Source organism: Dreissena polymorpha, chromosome 14 (assembly GCF_020536995.1).
Source record: "Dreissena polymorpha isolate Duluth1 chromosome 14, UMN_Dpol_1.0, whole genome shotgun sequence".
In the NCBI taxonomy this organism is placed as follows: domain Eukaryota; kingdom Metazoa; phylum Mollusca; class Bivalvia; order Myida; family Dreissenidae; genus Dreissena; species Dreissena polymorpha.
Window position 1 is genome coordinate 57,634,262 of NC_068368.1, and position 16,248 is coordinate 57,650,509.

The window sequence follows — 16,248 nt, forward strand, 5'->3', positions numbered from 1 at the left end:
GAGCAGACAAGGTCATTGTATTATCATTAGACAACTGGTCTGTCAGCATATATGTGATCTCTTCTCCAGTCACTATCAGACGTCTGCTTGGCGGTTAGGATGCATGGTAACTGTGCCCTATGTCGAGCTGTGACAAAATGGAATGACTCCAACTGAGAATACGCCGTCTGCATTTCATGCATTCCAGGTTGTCACAGGCCAAGTTGTATTAGCCATCAATATCAACAATTTGTCTGACCTTTTGGTTTATGCCTGCTGTGGCGAGTTCTTGCCTATCACAGCCTGGATGTGGACAATATAACTGGACTTTCCACTGTTTTCTGGGCATCTATGTAAACAGGGGCCATGCAAAGTACCTATCCAATCCAGGTAAGCTGTTAACTGCAACGGCTGGCTGAGGAGGATGCCACCATAGCTGCTTAATGTGCTCCCGAACAAGTTTAAGGGGATATCTGCCGTATCAGGAAATATAACCTTGGGCCGAGGGGCAGTATGTGTAGACATGGTATTATCATTTGAAAACGACTGGCATTTGAGTGTTTATTTTATGGTAATTTTTTAACCAGGTTTTCCGAAGGAAAAAACTGGTTATTAGATTGGCGAATGCGGGCGGGCTGGCTGGCTGGCGGGCGGGCGGGCGGAACAAGCTTGTCCGGGCCATAACTATGTCGTTCATTGTCAGATTTTAAAATCATTTGGCACATTTGTTCACCATCATTGGACGGTGTGTCGCGCGAAATAATTACGTCAATATCTCCAAGGTCAAGGTCACACTTTGAGTTCAAAGGTCAAAAATGGCCATAAATGAGCTTGTCCTGGCCATAACTATGTCATTCATTGTGAGATTTTAAAATCATTTGGCACATTTGTTCACCATCATGGGACGGTGTGTCGCACGAAAGAATCACGTCAATATCTCCAATGTCAAGGTCGCCACGACTAAAAATAGATTTTAAAAAAAAAAAAAACTTACAAAGGGGGTTTATTTTGTTTGTTCATTTCAAAAGTTCAGTTTGAGTTTTCTCCCTTTATCAGATTTTTTTTCACAATGAAAACCTGGTTTTGTGACAATTTTGTCCCTTGTTGAGTTCTTGTGTCTAGATATAATTATAATACTACCAAAATTCACGGTTCAGTTTATCAAGTTTATTATGTAGTATCTGACAGTAAAATTAGATGTATGTAGAATCAAATCAATTTATGGAATTGAATTGTTTTCAAAGCCTCTGGCAAATACTCTTAACTGTCTCTCTTGGTTGCTTTTAAACTAAAACCGTGTCTTTTCCCTCCAAAAGATTGGTCAGGTATAGCACACCGAAAAAAAAATATTCTTAAAATAATAGCAAAGGTTTCACAACACCATTAAATATGAAGATACTTGAATTGGTTACATGTCACTTGTTAGAGTGCTACTGGAGTCCTTTTATTCTGTCACTTCATTGTGATCCCGGCCACACTCTTACAAATCGGTACTTTCTTCCTGTCATATTTCCTTTTCGTAATTCCTTCTTTTTCCATCTCAAGCTTTCGCTTCCTGTACCTTTGAGTGGTGTAGGGGATAGTTGACCTATCAAGAAATGTAACCATGGGCTGGGGAGCAATATGAGCAGACAAGGTCATTGTATTATCATTAGACAACTGGTCTGTCAGCATATATGTGATCTCTTCTCCAGTCACTATCAGACGTCTGCTTGGGAGCAATAATATCAGTATTATTTAACAAATGAACTTTTTCAGATGGCTTCTTTGGCGGTTTTTTCTGCCCCTTTATTCTTGCCAGACCAGCAGTGTTTGTTGTACATGGGAAAACACGTGGTTCTGCTTTCCTTGTTGGAAGTTGAACTGGTTTCCAACCGCAACCGGAATTCCCAAATTGGTTGTTTGTGATGGGTTGACAAACCTCACTCCCTTGGTCACAACATGTTTGTCATAGTCTTTGGCACGTCTTGTATACCTGAAAGAAAATCAATAGTAGAAGACTTTTATGATGGTAAAATGAAACTTCAGCTGCAGATGTACAATTAATAGAATTCTGGTGATTGGTTACGGAGATTCAGGTGATGAATTAAAAACAGGCAACGCTAATTGTACATAACTCCCTCGACTTCCCGGCAGATAATACCCCAAAATTAATGCTAGGTTTATAGTACATATGAATCAAAAGATGAAATGAGATATGAATTCTAAGGTAGTCTACAAAAAACTCGTAAAATTTATTTACTGTATGGTTATGAGAAAACTAATTAAGAATAACCTTTGATAAACCTGTTCGGGTTCAAATGGAAGCTTTCAAAAGATGTTTAGCCATGATCACATTTAAAGTTTGGCATCTCAATCCCTCCCTTCTTTGAAGAGCCAGTCTTGTTGTACAGTGCTATTCAAGGGGGGATCTTGTATGCAGACTATCTGTTTCTGTTGTGCTTTCCATATGCTTTTCATCCGCGAGCTGTTGATTAAGGGTACACCTAAATTGTCCCTTCTCTTTTCACCACTGAAGACTTTGATGAGCTCGTGGAGAAGTCTTGTGGTCTCAGACACACCCCTTGTTATGCGAAGGCAGTGCAAAGCTAGCTCATTGTGAGTAAGAGTTTTCACATCACTTTTCGACTTGTAGTGAATATCTTGTGCCGCAAGCTCATTTCTCTTGGACTTAACAAGACGTTGGAAATCCTCTTCATCCCAATTGAAAATGCAGTTGCTCATTAACCCCATGAAAGTTGAGTACAACGCATGTGAGTCAGTGGAACAACCAGTGGCAATTCTCCTCATAAAATGCCAGATATCAAGACGGACAAATGTAGCATTCCATGCTGACGCCTTCAACACTTGTAAGAGAGATGCACCACAACAGTCACGATCAAGATACAGGATTTCTAGGGGAAGGGATCTCTGCCTTTGTGTATCTGTTAATGATACCCACCAACATTGGGGTAAGACCATGTCCTTCACTACTTGTTATGACTGAAGTCAAGATCTGCCCATGCTCGTTTCCAACATTCGAGCACCAAAGAGCTGTTATAGCAGGGCGACCTGCCAACTTCTTCACCATTTTCTTTGTTGAATCCAGTTTAAGAATTCTTCCAAACACAGAGGTTATGCCAGCCATTATCTCGTCTAGCCGTTGAAATACGTTCTGGGTGTAGATTTGCATGAACCATCTGTGTCTTGGAAGGGGAGCTCTTTCTGGTGGATCAGAAATGGTATGATTGACCAGTAAACCAGATTGTGCTGCATGAATGAAGCCACTGCAATCTGTAAGGTAGTGAGCATTATTATTGAACCATGCTTCATCATGTTGTTCATCTAACTTCTTTCTGATTTGACTGCAACTGTAACCAAGTCTTCTGTTTCTGAGCAGTAAGACAATCTTCCTGTCACGGGCATGTTTCGCGTATGTCGAGCTGTGACAAAAATGGAATGACTCCAACTGAGAACACGCCGTCTGCATTTCATGCATTCCTGGTTGTCACAGGCCAAGTTGTAATAGCCATCAATAGCAACAACTTGTCTGACCTTTTGGTTTATGCCTGCAGAGGCGAGCTCTTGCCTATCACAGCCTGGATGTGGACAATATAGCTGGACTCTCCACTGTTTTCTGGGCACCCATTAAAACCCGGGCTTTGCAAAGTACTTATCCACTCCACCATAGTTGGTTAAGGTGCTCCGGAACAAGTTCTACAAGCAGGTCCAACGGAACATTGCTTTCGATATTCAATGCTGATCCGCCTGTGGTACGGTTGTCTTCCATCGGGCTGGGAGACAAATGTCTGTAAGTGGAAAACATATAACATATATGTACCCTGTAGCTTGAACCAACCAATTCTTTATATATTAACAGTTAACAAGTTTATATTCCTACCGCCATGAAGTAACTCATTTGCTAATCATATCATAGGGATATTGTCTCGCCTATTGATGATTATGGGTGACCAAAATTACTCTCATGAACGTTTTACTATCGCAGGAACACTCATGATGTTATCAATATACAAAGATAACATGATCTATGGCAATTATCATGGCACTATTGGTACCAGCACATACTAATACATTAACACCTGCGATAATTCAAACCCAAATGTCATGTTTTTTCTGTATTTAAACAATATAGTGCAAGGGCTCTGCAGTGTCTTACCAACTTAATAAAAACAGTAGATGGAACAGGAAGAAGGCTCTCATGTAAAATTCACAATTAGAATAATTCAACATTCACAATTAGAATCATGTAACATTTTTTTGGCAGACAATGGCTTCCCAATATGCAAACTGGCACCTGATAACAAGGCATAAACAGTATAGTTTTCCATTGTTTATTATCTGTACACTTAAAGTCAACAAAAAGACAAATCAATATATATTTAGACTTTAGGTTGTTGGTCGCTTTCTATTATTTGTACGTGTAATCCCTTAGGTGACCAAAGTACAAAGTCACACCACGTCCAGTCACAAGGAGTTAAAACGCGATTTGATAGTAGTACATATGACTTTTTTCAATAATAATGTTTTCCATCAAGTCCGAAATGAACACATGAGGTATTTACTTGCTTTTTGGTAATGTTGGATTCGAGTTCTACACTTAAATCTTGCGATGACACATTTCTGAACATTTTTAGCATTTGATTTCTATCAGTACATATACTGATCTTTCTATGGGAACTGATGGGTCGTAAACAAGCCCATCTATACTACAACCAAGTTCAAGCCAATGTTTGCTGATCCAAAATCCTGTCTTAATACAATTATAAGCTGGTGTTTCAGTTCGTTTTTGTTAAAGATAATCCGCCCTTGCCTTATCCTCATTGTCAATGCCATACTTCATGTCCATTGAAAGGTTCCACATGTTTCAATATAAATCTTAAACTCAAAATCATTTGCCTTCATTATATACATTTTATGTATGTATTATTGAAGCCAAGTTCTTAACTAGTGAAAAAAACATGGAGAAATGAGAATATACTCAACATTATAATTTGCATCTTTTACTGTGGCAAAAAAATTTAGAATGATAATATAGTAGGCATGGCTTACACCAGACTTATATTTCACTATTCTACTCTGGCATTTTTCTATCCGGTTCATGAAAGAAGGGCAACTGATACTTGTTTGTTTATTGAATAAAATGGTCAATATAATAAAGAATTTAAGTTATGGACCCTTGACATACCTTTACTCATTTTCTTAAGTGCAACTAGTTCTCGGCCTTCTTCAAAGAACTCCACATACTTTTTAAAGACCATTTTGATGACCCATCTGTCGTCAAAAGGATCGGATTCTCTTGGATTGGATATGTCTCTCTTCATTCCTGCTACAGGTTTCCAGCGTACTCAGGAGAATTCTCCAAAAGTCAATTTGAATGACACCTCCTATAAAAGACATGCACAAAATAAAGAACTAAATATTGGCTAGGACAAGTGAGAATTATTCTTAATGGAGGTAGGTTTTATCATTCATAATAGGACCCGAGTCCTCACTGATATAAAGACACTGTGCAAGTTTGATAATAATTTGATCACAACTGTGATTTTTAAGTTTTACATAACATGAGTTGAACAAACTGTACAGAGAATCACACCTTAAGACTCCTCCTGGGCAAATATTGTAAACTGGTTGTTTTGAAGAAGTTTTTTAAAGAAAGATAAAGGGTAAAGCATTGACTTCTTTTAAAGTATTTAAATGTATGTAAATCAAACCAGAAACAGCCTAATTGAATTTCAAAGCAACCAAGAATATGTCTCGAATTTGTTATGTCGCCCCCAGCGTTCTTGACTACAGTCTCGGCCTGTTTTCTGACGGAAGCAGCTGACAGGTTTATCACGGTCGTTATCACGATGCTGATTCTTGATTATTCTCACCTCAGCAGAGTCATTCACTAAGAGGGACCCATTAGGACCTCCTCGAAACGAAGGCTCCCAAGATGTAATGATCTATAATAAATATATTTTGTTAATGAATGCCACTATGTAAGAGTCTGTTTCTTTCAACAGATAATATATTCACTTGAATCCAATCAAGTGTTTCTTATGGGAACAGATAATTTTACACCTATAGCTTATTGACTGTGTATACTATAACCCGGTATTCTTTCGGTTTCGCTTTACTCGTGGTTTTTCATAAAGCCACCCATTGCTTTTGTAAACAAAGAATTCTGTGTGACTCAAATATTCTATACAAACGCTCTCTCTGCTAGTATCAATCCATTCTTGGTAACTTAATGTTGAAAAATTTTGGAAAACATTTGAAGAACAACTCAACTATATACAAAATCAACTTGAAACGAAATTTCTCAATAAAATCCTTCTCATGTTCGTTTTTTGTGAACATGTATGTTTTCAGGTGCGTGGGTTACACAGTGTAAATATTATTATTAATATTAAAATAATTGGGGTTCCAAACCTCTGTTCTTCTCTATAACTTGTGTCTAACAATATTTGAAGTTATAGAGTTTCATTTATCTGTTATAAAATAATTGTCAATGCTTGAAAATAATTGCTATATTCATTTTTTTTTCGTGCGTTGTATTCCAATTAATGTTTCCTTTGATTAAAAAAAGAAACATGGGGATTAAAAAAAAAGAAACATTGTGTTGCATTGAAAGTTTTTTTTAATTTTTCACGACGTGACACCTGTGTTGTGTGTAACCTAAGATGGCGGGTCAACACCATTGTGTACACACCGGTCTTACTGACCTGTGTACTTACGCGAAATGAATTGTGGGTAGCACTTCTTTTACGAGTGAAAATTGAAAGCGAAAGTAGGTCAGGTAATCGTGCTTCTGATAATCGCTATCAGTCTTAATAGAAATTTAAAATCACATTTAAACATAATTAAATAACATTTCTTTTAACAACATTCCTTTTTTACACACAATAAAAAACGATTTTTCTTTCATTAGTAACATTTTCATTCCTTCGCAGAACTTGATGCGTCTTAGTATAGAGGTGTCCATTCTATACATAAATGGTGACGTCACTATGTTATTGTCACCTCTATACTAAGACGCATCACATTCCCCTGGTTTGAAGTATTGCCTCAGTTCTGGTACCAAAGCTTCCATGCCCAAAACATACATTTTACCTAAACTCTGATCATTTGACTCAATTTTATAAGGATAAAAATCCAGACAATAGAGAAATGCACTTGAAGCATGTTTCAGCGAAATTTGTGCTCCGGGAGCTGAGCAGTCTGAATATTAGTAAAAGTACTGATGTTAGTAAAAGTACTGATGTTAGTAAAAGTACTGGTTTAGCTGGCATGCCCGCTCGGTTTTTGAGGGATGATGCAGAAGTTTTAATGATCCCCATAACTTTTATATTAAATTCATCTATTTCTTAAGATATTGTCCATCATGATTTTAAACAAGCTATGGGTAAACCTTTACATAAGAAAGGCAGTACCATGGATGTAGGTAATTATAGGCCAGTGTGTATTTTAAGTATTATTTCAAAAATTCTAGAGAGGGCTGTATATACACATGAACTCAACTTGAATCTTACTTGGTAACAAATAATATTATCTATGATCACCAATCAGGTGTTAGAAAATCATACTCTACGGATAGTTGTCTAATTAAACTCCTCGATACTATTAAAATGAATACTAATTAAGGCCTGTACACAGGGATGATAATGCATTCGACACTGTCAATCTATTCGGATGCTTGAGTTAATGGGTGTTCGGTCAAGTCCATGGTTTAAGTCATACCTGACGGATAGAAGCCAAGTAGTAAACAAAGGTTAAACAACTCCAACCCCTCTTCCAGCCACTTGTGGGGTGCTTCAGGGTAGTATACTTGGCACTCTGCTTTTTTATGTTACGTTAATGACATGATCACTAGGATCAATAAGGATTGTAAATTATATTGTACGCTGTTGACAGCACAGTATTGTTTAGCCATACGGACCCTGATTTTATATCTGCCAAACTTGGTAATGTTTTAAAAAATTGCTCGATACTATATAAAATAATCGATAATCGATAAAATAGATAATAAGTTATCCTTGCACTTAGGGAAAACTTGTATATTCTCTTTGGCCCAAAACGAAATTAAAGAAAGCAAGGGTCTACTCAAATCACTTGTAATGGTCATAAGATAAATAATACTAAACAAGTAAAGCACTTAGGCCTTCCAGTTTTAAATCAGGTGGAGCAATTGTTCAAAATATTATCTTGAAGGTAAATGGAAAACTTAAATTTTTGTATAGACATAATAGATGTTTGGATTTTAACACACGTAGAATGTTATCATCTGCACATTTACAGTGTCACTTCGATTATTCTTGTTCGTGAATAACGGTCTAAAACCTTAACTCCAAATTGTCCAGAACAAGATAATCAGATTTATAAAAGGTTACTTTCCAAGACATTTTAGTACTTGACAGGACTATGTTCCTCTGAATATGTTAAATGTTAGCAATAGAGTAAAACCGCTGAGGCTAAATCACATGCATAAAGTCTATTATAAGACATGTCCTTCATATCTTAAGGAAAACTTTGTTAATAGCTCTAGAGCATTCACGCAATTTAATTTTATTTTACCTTGTGTCTATAATACTTCTTGTAAACAGACTTTCTAATATACTGGACCAAGAGACTGGAACTCTCTCCCTGGCAATATTAAAGGTGTAAAAATATTGCTAGGTTCAAACAATTAGTGAAAACGCACCTTCTTGAACAACAAGTATCAGAAAGAAAACGGGACTTTATTTTATTAACACTATGTTGCAACAATGTGTTAACCATGTTAAATTGCGATATTATGCATATTAATATGAACGCATACTTTTAATAATCCCGTTTTGTACCAAATTGTTCATGTTTGTTTGTTCATATGGTTATGTATCTTTGAATCACTTTGCTATTAATTTCAGTGTGTGTTTTATGGAAATAAGCTTTCAGCTTAATGGATTATCCATAGGTCCTTAGCATTCGTGCTCATATGAAACTACTTTAGTTACAAAATTTCCTTATTGTTGACAGTATGCATACAGTAACAGCGTTTTATTTATGCTCTTAAATTGTGAATTTTACATCAGACCAGTCTTAATTCTTTGAAATATGTGATATGTTCTGTCTTATTTTTCATATATTTGTATGTGATATTGACCTTAAATGTAAATAAATAAATACACAGTGATTGCGTTTCAGATATTTGTTTATTAATGCTTGATTAAAAACACCCGCAGCTTTACAAGACCAGCACAAAAGGTAAATATCGGGGAAATCTTTGTTATTAGTCCCCTACCGGTTTCAACGGAGGGGACTTATGGGTTTGTCTCTGTCCGTCCGTCCGTCCGTCAAACTTTTCTGGATCCTGCGATAACTTTAAAAGTTCTTAATATTTTAAGCTCACCTGATTGCTCAGGTGAGCTTTTGTGACTGGTCTTTGTCCGTCGTATGTCCGTCCGTCCGTTAACATTTGCTCGTAAACACTCTAGAGGCCACATTTCTTGTCCCATCTTCATGAAACTTGGTCAGAAGCTTTGTCCCAATTAAATCTCGGCCGAGTTCGAAACTGGGTTGTGCCGGGTCAAAAACTAGGTAAAAAAAACAACCTTGTAAACACTGTAGAAGTCACATTTCATGCCCAATCTTCATGTTACTTTGTCAAAATGTTTGTCTTAATAATATCTTGGTTGAGTTCAAAAATGGCTCCGATCCGTTAAAAAAACATGGCCGCCAGTGGGCGGGGCAGTTTTCCTTATTTGGCTATAGAGAAACCTTGTAAACACTCTTAGAAGTCACAATTTTTGTCCAATCATCATAAAAGTTGGTCAAAACATTGGTTAAATTGATGTCTCGGACAAGGTCGAAAATGGTCGAGATCGGTGAAAAAACATGGCCGCAAGTGGGCGGGGCATTTTTCTCTGTATGTATATAGTGGCAGTTTTCCCTATATGGCTATAGAGAAACCTTGTAAACACTCTAGAAGTCACAATTTTTGCCCAATTATCATGAAAGTTGGTCAAAACATTGGTTTTATTGATATCTCGGACGAGTTTGAAAATAGTTCCGGTCAGTTGAAAAACATGGCCGCCAGTTGGCGGGGCATTTTCTATATATATATATAGTGAAAACATGTGAACACAGTAGAAGTAACATTTTTGGCCCAATTTGCATGAGTCTTGCTCAGAACATTTGTTTCCTTGATACGAGAGTTGAGTTCAAAAATGGTTCCGGTCAGTTGAATAACATGGCTGCTGTGAGGGGGCCAGTTTTCTCATTATGCCCCCCCGCCCTTTCGAAGAAAAGGGGGTAAATTGTTTTGCTCATGTCCGTCCGTCCACCAGATGGTTTCCGGATAATAACTCAAGAGCGCTTATGCCAAGGATCATGAAACTTCATAGGTACATTGATCATGACTCGCAGATGACTCCTATTGATTTTCAGGTCACTAGGTCAAAGGTCAAGATCACGATGACCTGAAATAGTAAAATGGTTTCCGGATGATAACTCAAGAACACTTATGCCTAGGATCATGAAACTTCATAGATACATTGATCATGACTCGCAGATGACCCCTATTGATTTTCAGGTCACTAGGTCAAAGGTCAAGGTAACGGTGACCCAAAGCAGTAAAATGGTTTCCGGATGATAACTCAAGAACGCTTATGCCTAGGATCATGAAGCTTCATAGATACATTGATCATGACTCGCAGATAACCCCTATTGATTTTCAGGTCACTATGTCAAAGGTCAAGATGTCCCGAAATAGTAAAATGGTTTCCGAATGATAACTCAAGAACGCTTATGCTTAGGATCATGCAACTTAATAGGTACATTGATCATGACTCGAAGATGACCCCTATTGATTTTCAGGTCACTAGGTCAAAGTTCAAGGTCACGGTGACCTGAAATAGTAAAATGGTTTCATGATGATAACTCAAGAACGCTTATGCCTAGGTTCATGAAACTTCATAGGTATATTGATCATGACTTGCAGATGACCCCTATTGATTATCAGGTCACTAGGTCAAAGGTCAAGGTCACAGTGCCAAAAAACGTATTTACACAATGGCTGTAAAGATCACGGTGACTCAACTTAGAAAAATGGTTTCCGGATGATAATTCAAGAATGCTTACACCTAGGATCATGTAACTTCATAGGTGCATTGATCATGACTCGCAGATGAAATAATGATGAAACTTGACCAAGATGTTTGTCTGGACAATATCTAGGGCAAGTTTGACATTTGGAAAAAGATTTAATGAACCGACTCCTCTCAGGTGAGCGAACTAGGGCCATCTTGGCCCTCTTGCTTTAATTTTGAAAGATCGTCTAATAAATTATTGAATATGAATTATTTCACTAAGATGGCTTACGTTATACTGTCAAGCACTCGAATAGTCGAGCGCGCTGTCCTCTGACAGCTCTTGCTTTTGTTATCGCTTTTTATCCGTCGTGCGATGTCCGTTGTGCGGCGTCAACACTTGCCTTGTTAACTCTCTATAGGCCACATTTATTGTCCAATCTTCGGGGCATTTTTTCTTATTAGCCGGATTTTTTTCGAAAAAATCTCGGCTTATAGATTGATGTTGTCGGGGGGGGCGGGGGGGCGGGCGGGGGGGGCGGGCGGCGTGCTCGAAAATGTTAAAGTTCTTATTTCATGGTATAACTTTGGTATGCTTGGACCTAGAGTCTTCAAACTTGACATGAAGGTTGGCCAGGATTAACAGATGACCACTGGTCATTTCAAGGTCATTCATTTGAAGGTCAAGGTCACTGTGACCTTCAATATAAAAAATGTTAAAGTTGTTATAACTTTGGTATGCTTGGACCTTTCATGGTATAACTTTGGTATGCTTGGACCTAGAGTCTTCAAACTTGACATGAAGGTTGGCCAGGATTAACAGATGACCACTGGTCATTTCAAGGTCATTCATTTGAAGGTCAAGGTCACTGTGACCTTCAATATAAAAAATGTTAAAGTTGTTATAACTTTGGTATGCTTGGACCTAGAGTCTTGAAACTTGACATGAAGGTTGGCCATAACTAGTTAGTAACCACTGGTCATTTCAAGGTCATTCATTTGAAGGTCAAGGTCACTGTGACCTTGAATGTAAAAATGTTAAAGTTCTTATTTCATGGTATAACTTTGGTATGCTTGGACCTAGAGTCTTCAAACTTGACATGAAGGTTGGCCAGGATTAACAGATGACCACTGGTCATTTCAAGGTCATTCATTTGAAGGTGAAGGTCACTGTGACCTTCAATATAAAAATGTTAAAGTTGTTATAACTTTGGTATGCTTGGACCTAGAGTCTTGAAACTTGACATGAAGGTTGGCCAGAACTAGTAAGTAACCACTGGACATTTCAAGGTCATTCATTTGAAGGTCAAGGTCACTGTGACCTTGAATGTAAAAATGTTAAAGTTGTTATAACTTTGGTATGCTTGGACCTAGAGTCTTGAAACTTGACATGAAGGTTGGCCAGAACTAGTAAGTAACCACTGGACATTTCAAGGTCATTCATTTGAAGGTCAAGGTCACTGTGACCTTGAATGTAAAAATGTTAAAGTTCTTATTTCATGTTATAACTTTGGTATGCTTGTACCTAGAGTCTTCAAACTTGAAATAAAGATTGGCCAGTACTAGAAGATGACCACTGGTCATTTCAATGTCATTCATTTGAAGGTCAAGGTCACTGTGACCTTCAATGTTAAAATGTTAAAATTGTTATAACTTTGGTATGCTTGGACCTAGAATCTCAAACTTGACGTAAAGGTTTTCAGTAATTTAAGTATTGCATTGACAAAAACACGAAAGGTACTTTCCTGTCATTTAAATCAAAAATCCGGCTTCAATGCGGTCATCTCCGACCGCGGAACTCTTGTATGGCTATATTATGGCTATAGTAAAATCTTGTTTACCCTCTAGAGGCCACATTTATTGTCTGTTCTTCATAAAACTTGGTCAGAAGATTCATCCCAATAATATCTTAGACGAGTTCGAAAATGATGCTGGTTGGTTGAAAAACATGGCTTCCACGGGGCGGGGCATTTTTCCTATTATGGCTATAGTAAAACCTTGTTAACACTCTAGAGACCACATTTATTTTCCGATCTTCATGAAACTTGCTCAGAAGATTTGTGCCACTGATTTCTTGGATGAGTTCAAAAATGGTTACCTTTGCTTGAAAAACATGGCTGCCAAGGGGCGTGGCATTTTTCCTTATATGGCTATATTTATGGCTATAGTTAAATCTTGTTAACACTCCAGAGGCCACATTTATTGTCCTATCTTCATGAAACTTGGTCAGAAGATTCATCCCAATAATATCTTGGACGAGTTCGAAAATGACGCCGGTTTGTTTAATAACATGGCCGCCAGGGGGCGGGGCAGTTTTCCTTATATGGCTATAGTAAAACCTTGTTAACACTCTATAGGCCACATTTATTGTCCTATCTTCATGAAACTTGGTCAGAAGATTCATCCCAATAATATCTTGGACGAGTTCGAAAATGATGCCGGTTGGTTGAAAAACTTGGCCGCCAGGGGGCGGGGCATTTTTCCTTATATGGCTATAGTAAAACCTTGTTAACACTCTAGAGGCCACATTTATTTTCCGATTTTCATGAAACTTGCTCAGAAGATTTGTCCCACTGATATCTTGGATGAGTTTAAAAATGGTAATCTTTGCTTGAAAAACACAGCTGCCAAGGGGCGGGGCATTTTTCCTTATATGGCTATAGTAAAATCTTGTTAACACTCTAGAGGCCACATTTATTTTCCGATCTTTATGAAACTTGCTCAGAAGATTTGTCCCACTGATATCTTGGATGAGTTCAAAAATGGTAACCTTTGCTTGAAAAAATGGCTGCCAACGGGTGGGGCATTTTTACTTATATGGCTATTTATTGCTAAAGTAAAATCTTGTTAACACTCTAGAGGCCACATTTATTGTCCTATCTTTATGAAACTTGGTCAGAAGATTCATCCTAATAATATCTTAGACAAGTGTGAAAATGATGCTGGTTGGTTGAAAAACATGGCAGCTAGGGGGCGGGGCATTTTTCCTTATATGGCTATAGTACAACCTTAACACTCAAGAGGCCACATTTAATTCCAATCTTGATGAAATATGGTCAGAAGATTTGTCTTAATTATATCTTGGATGAGTTCGAAAACGGTTACGTTTGCTTCAAAAATATGGCCGCCAATGGGGCGGGGCATTTTTCCTTATATGGCTATATAAGGCTATAGTAAAATCTTGTTAGCACTCTAGAGGCCACATTTATAGTCCGATCTTCATGAAACTTGGTCAGAAGATTCATACAAATAATATCTTGGACGAGTTCAAAAATGATGCCGGTTGGTTGAAAAACATGGCTTCCACGGGGGGGCGGGGCTATTTTCCTTATATGGCTATAGTAAAACCTTGTTAACACTAGAGGTCACATTTATTTTCTGATCATCATAAAACTTGGTCAAAAGATTTGTCCCAATGATATCTTTGATGAGTTTGAAAATGGTTTTGGTTGCTTTAAAAACATGGCCACCAGGGGCGGGGCATTTTTCCTTATATGGCTTTATATGGCTATAGTAAAACCTTGTTAACACTCTAGAGGCCACATTTATAGCCCAATCTTCATTAAATTTGGTCAGAAGATTGGTGTTAATGATATCTTGGATGAGTTTGAAAATAATTATGTTTGCTGGAAAAAAAGGCTTCCACGGGGGTGGGGGCCATTTTCCTTATATGGTTATAGTAAAATCTTGATAACACTCTAGAGGCCACATTTTCTGTCCGATCTTCATGAAACTTGGTCAGAAGATCCATCCCGATAATATCTTGGACGAGTTCAAAACTGATGCCGGTTGGTTGAAAAACATGGCTGCCAAGGGGCGGGGCATTTTCCTTATATGGCTATAGTAAAACCTTGTTAACACTCTAGAGGCCACATTTATTTTCCGATCTTTGTGAAACTTGGTCAGAAGATTAGTCCCAATAATATCTTGTTTCTCTGGTGAGCGACTTTGGTTTCATGAAACTTGGAACATGGATAGATGGCAATATGGACATTATGCATGTCATTCCATTTCGTTTCTACGTCAAAAATTATGGTTGCTATGGCAACAAATAGACTAGACATACTGCTGAAAATGGTGGTTTTCTGGATCCTGCGATAACTTTTAAAGTTCTTAATATTTTTTCATGAAACTTGAAACATGGATAGATGGCAATATGGACATTATGCACGTCCTTTCATTTTGTTCCTAAATAATAAAAAATTGGTTGCTATGGCAACAAATGTATATATTTTTTTTAATCTGAAATTTCTGACAATGGTCGAGCCGGTAGGGGACTTATATTGCTTGACAAAAGTTTTTACCCCTGCGACCTTGACCTTGAACTTCGGGTCCGCGTTTAGGTTTCGAAAAATGCTCATAACTCTATGTCCCTTGAGATATAACCTTCATATTTGGTATGCATGTGTATATGGACAAGGCAGACCTGTTTACTTCTACGGATTCGCCGTATTTACTACGGATTATTTGGCTAAACTACGCACTACGGATTTGTACTGAAAAACTACGGATCAATCGATCAAAATGGTCAAATTTCAGTTTTTAATCGTACTTTCGCATATTTTCGGTCTTTTCGGGTAATTTATCAATCATAATCATTTTGGCGCTTGCGTAGTGATTAAAGAAACGTTAAAATTCAAGCCTCGCGGGGAACGAGTGCTGATCGAGCTTGTCGAGTCGTCACCGAACGACAACTGACTTACGGTGGTTCACAAATTTAGCCGAATATATTCGATTTTCGTTGCTATCCAGTATACACATCTCTCTCTCTCTATTGCGGAGAATACCGACGATAGTCGATGTATCGGGATTGAGCACGCCTGTTTTTACACACGTCCATGATGGCGGCAAGCAGACGAAAAATTGCGATTAACGGCGAAAATACCATTCAAATTAGCAACGGATATCATTATGGTCATTAGGGAATTATGTTATGCCTGTGTCATTTAACGCAAAATACTACGTTTGATATATATAAAAAAAACAGCAACACATATTTATCAGAAATCTGCACAGTGAATGTGCGTCACGGAAATGAGTGTTGGAAATTTTTGGAGTTTAGTCTACTCACAAAGTTAAAGCATTTATTATAATAAGATGAGTATCGCTCGAAAATGGAAAGAGACAAACATGATTTGATTTTTATGTTAGTGGATCTGTGTATACTCAGATTCATATGCATATTCTGCTTTATTATGTTTGTTGCGCTGTAAAGTTTAAT

The 16,248-nt window shown here is 37.7% G+C and overlaps 1 long non-coding RNA gene across 1 annotated transcript; it reads right to left on the reverse strand.

The window, feature by feature from the left end:
• Window positions 1-1,090: 1,090 nt before the first annotated feature.
• LOC127857761 (uncharacterized) lies at window positions 1,091-5,359 on the reverse strand. The gene is made up of 3 exons (XR_008038620.1): window positions 5,224-5,359; window positions 2,255-3,767; window positions 1,091-1,954 (listed from the first exon to the last, which is right to left on the reverse strand). It is a non-coding gene; the product is annotated as an uncharacterized LOC127857761 (long non-coding RNA).
• Between the last annotated feature and the right edge of the window lie 10,889 nt (window positions 5,360-16,248).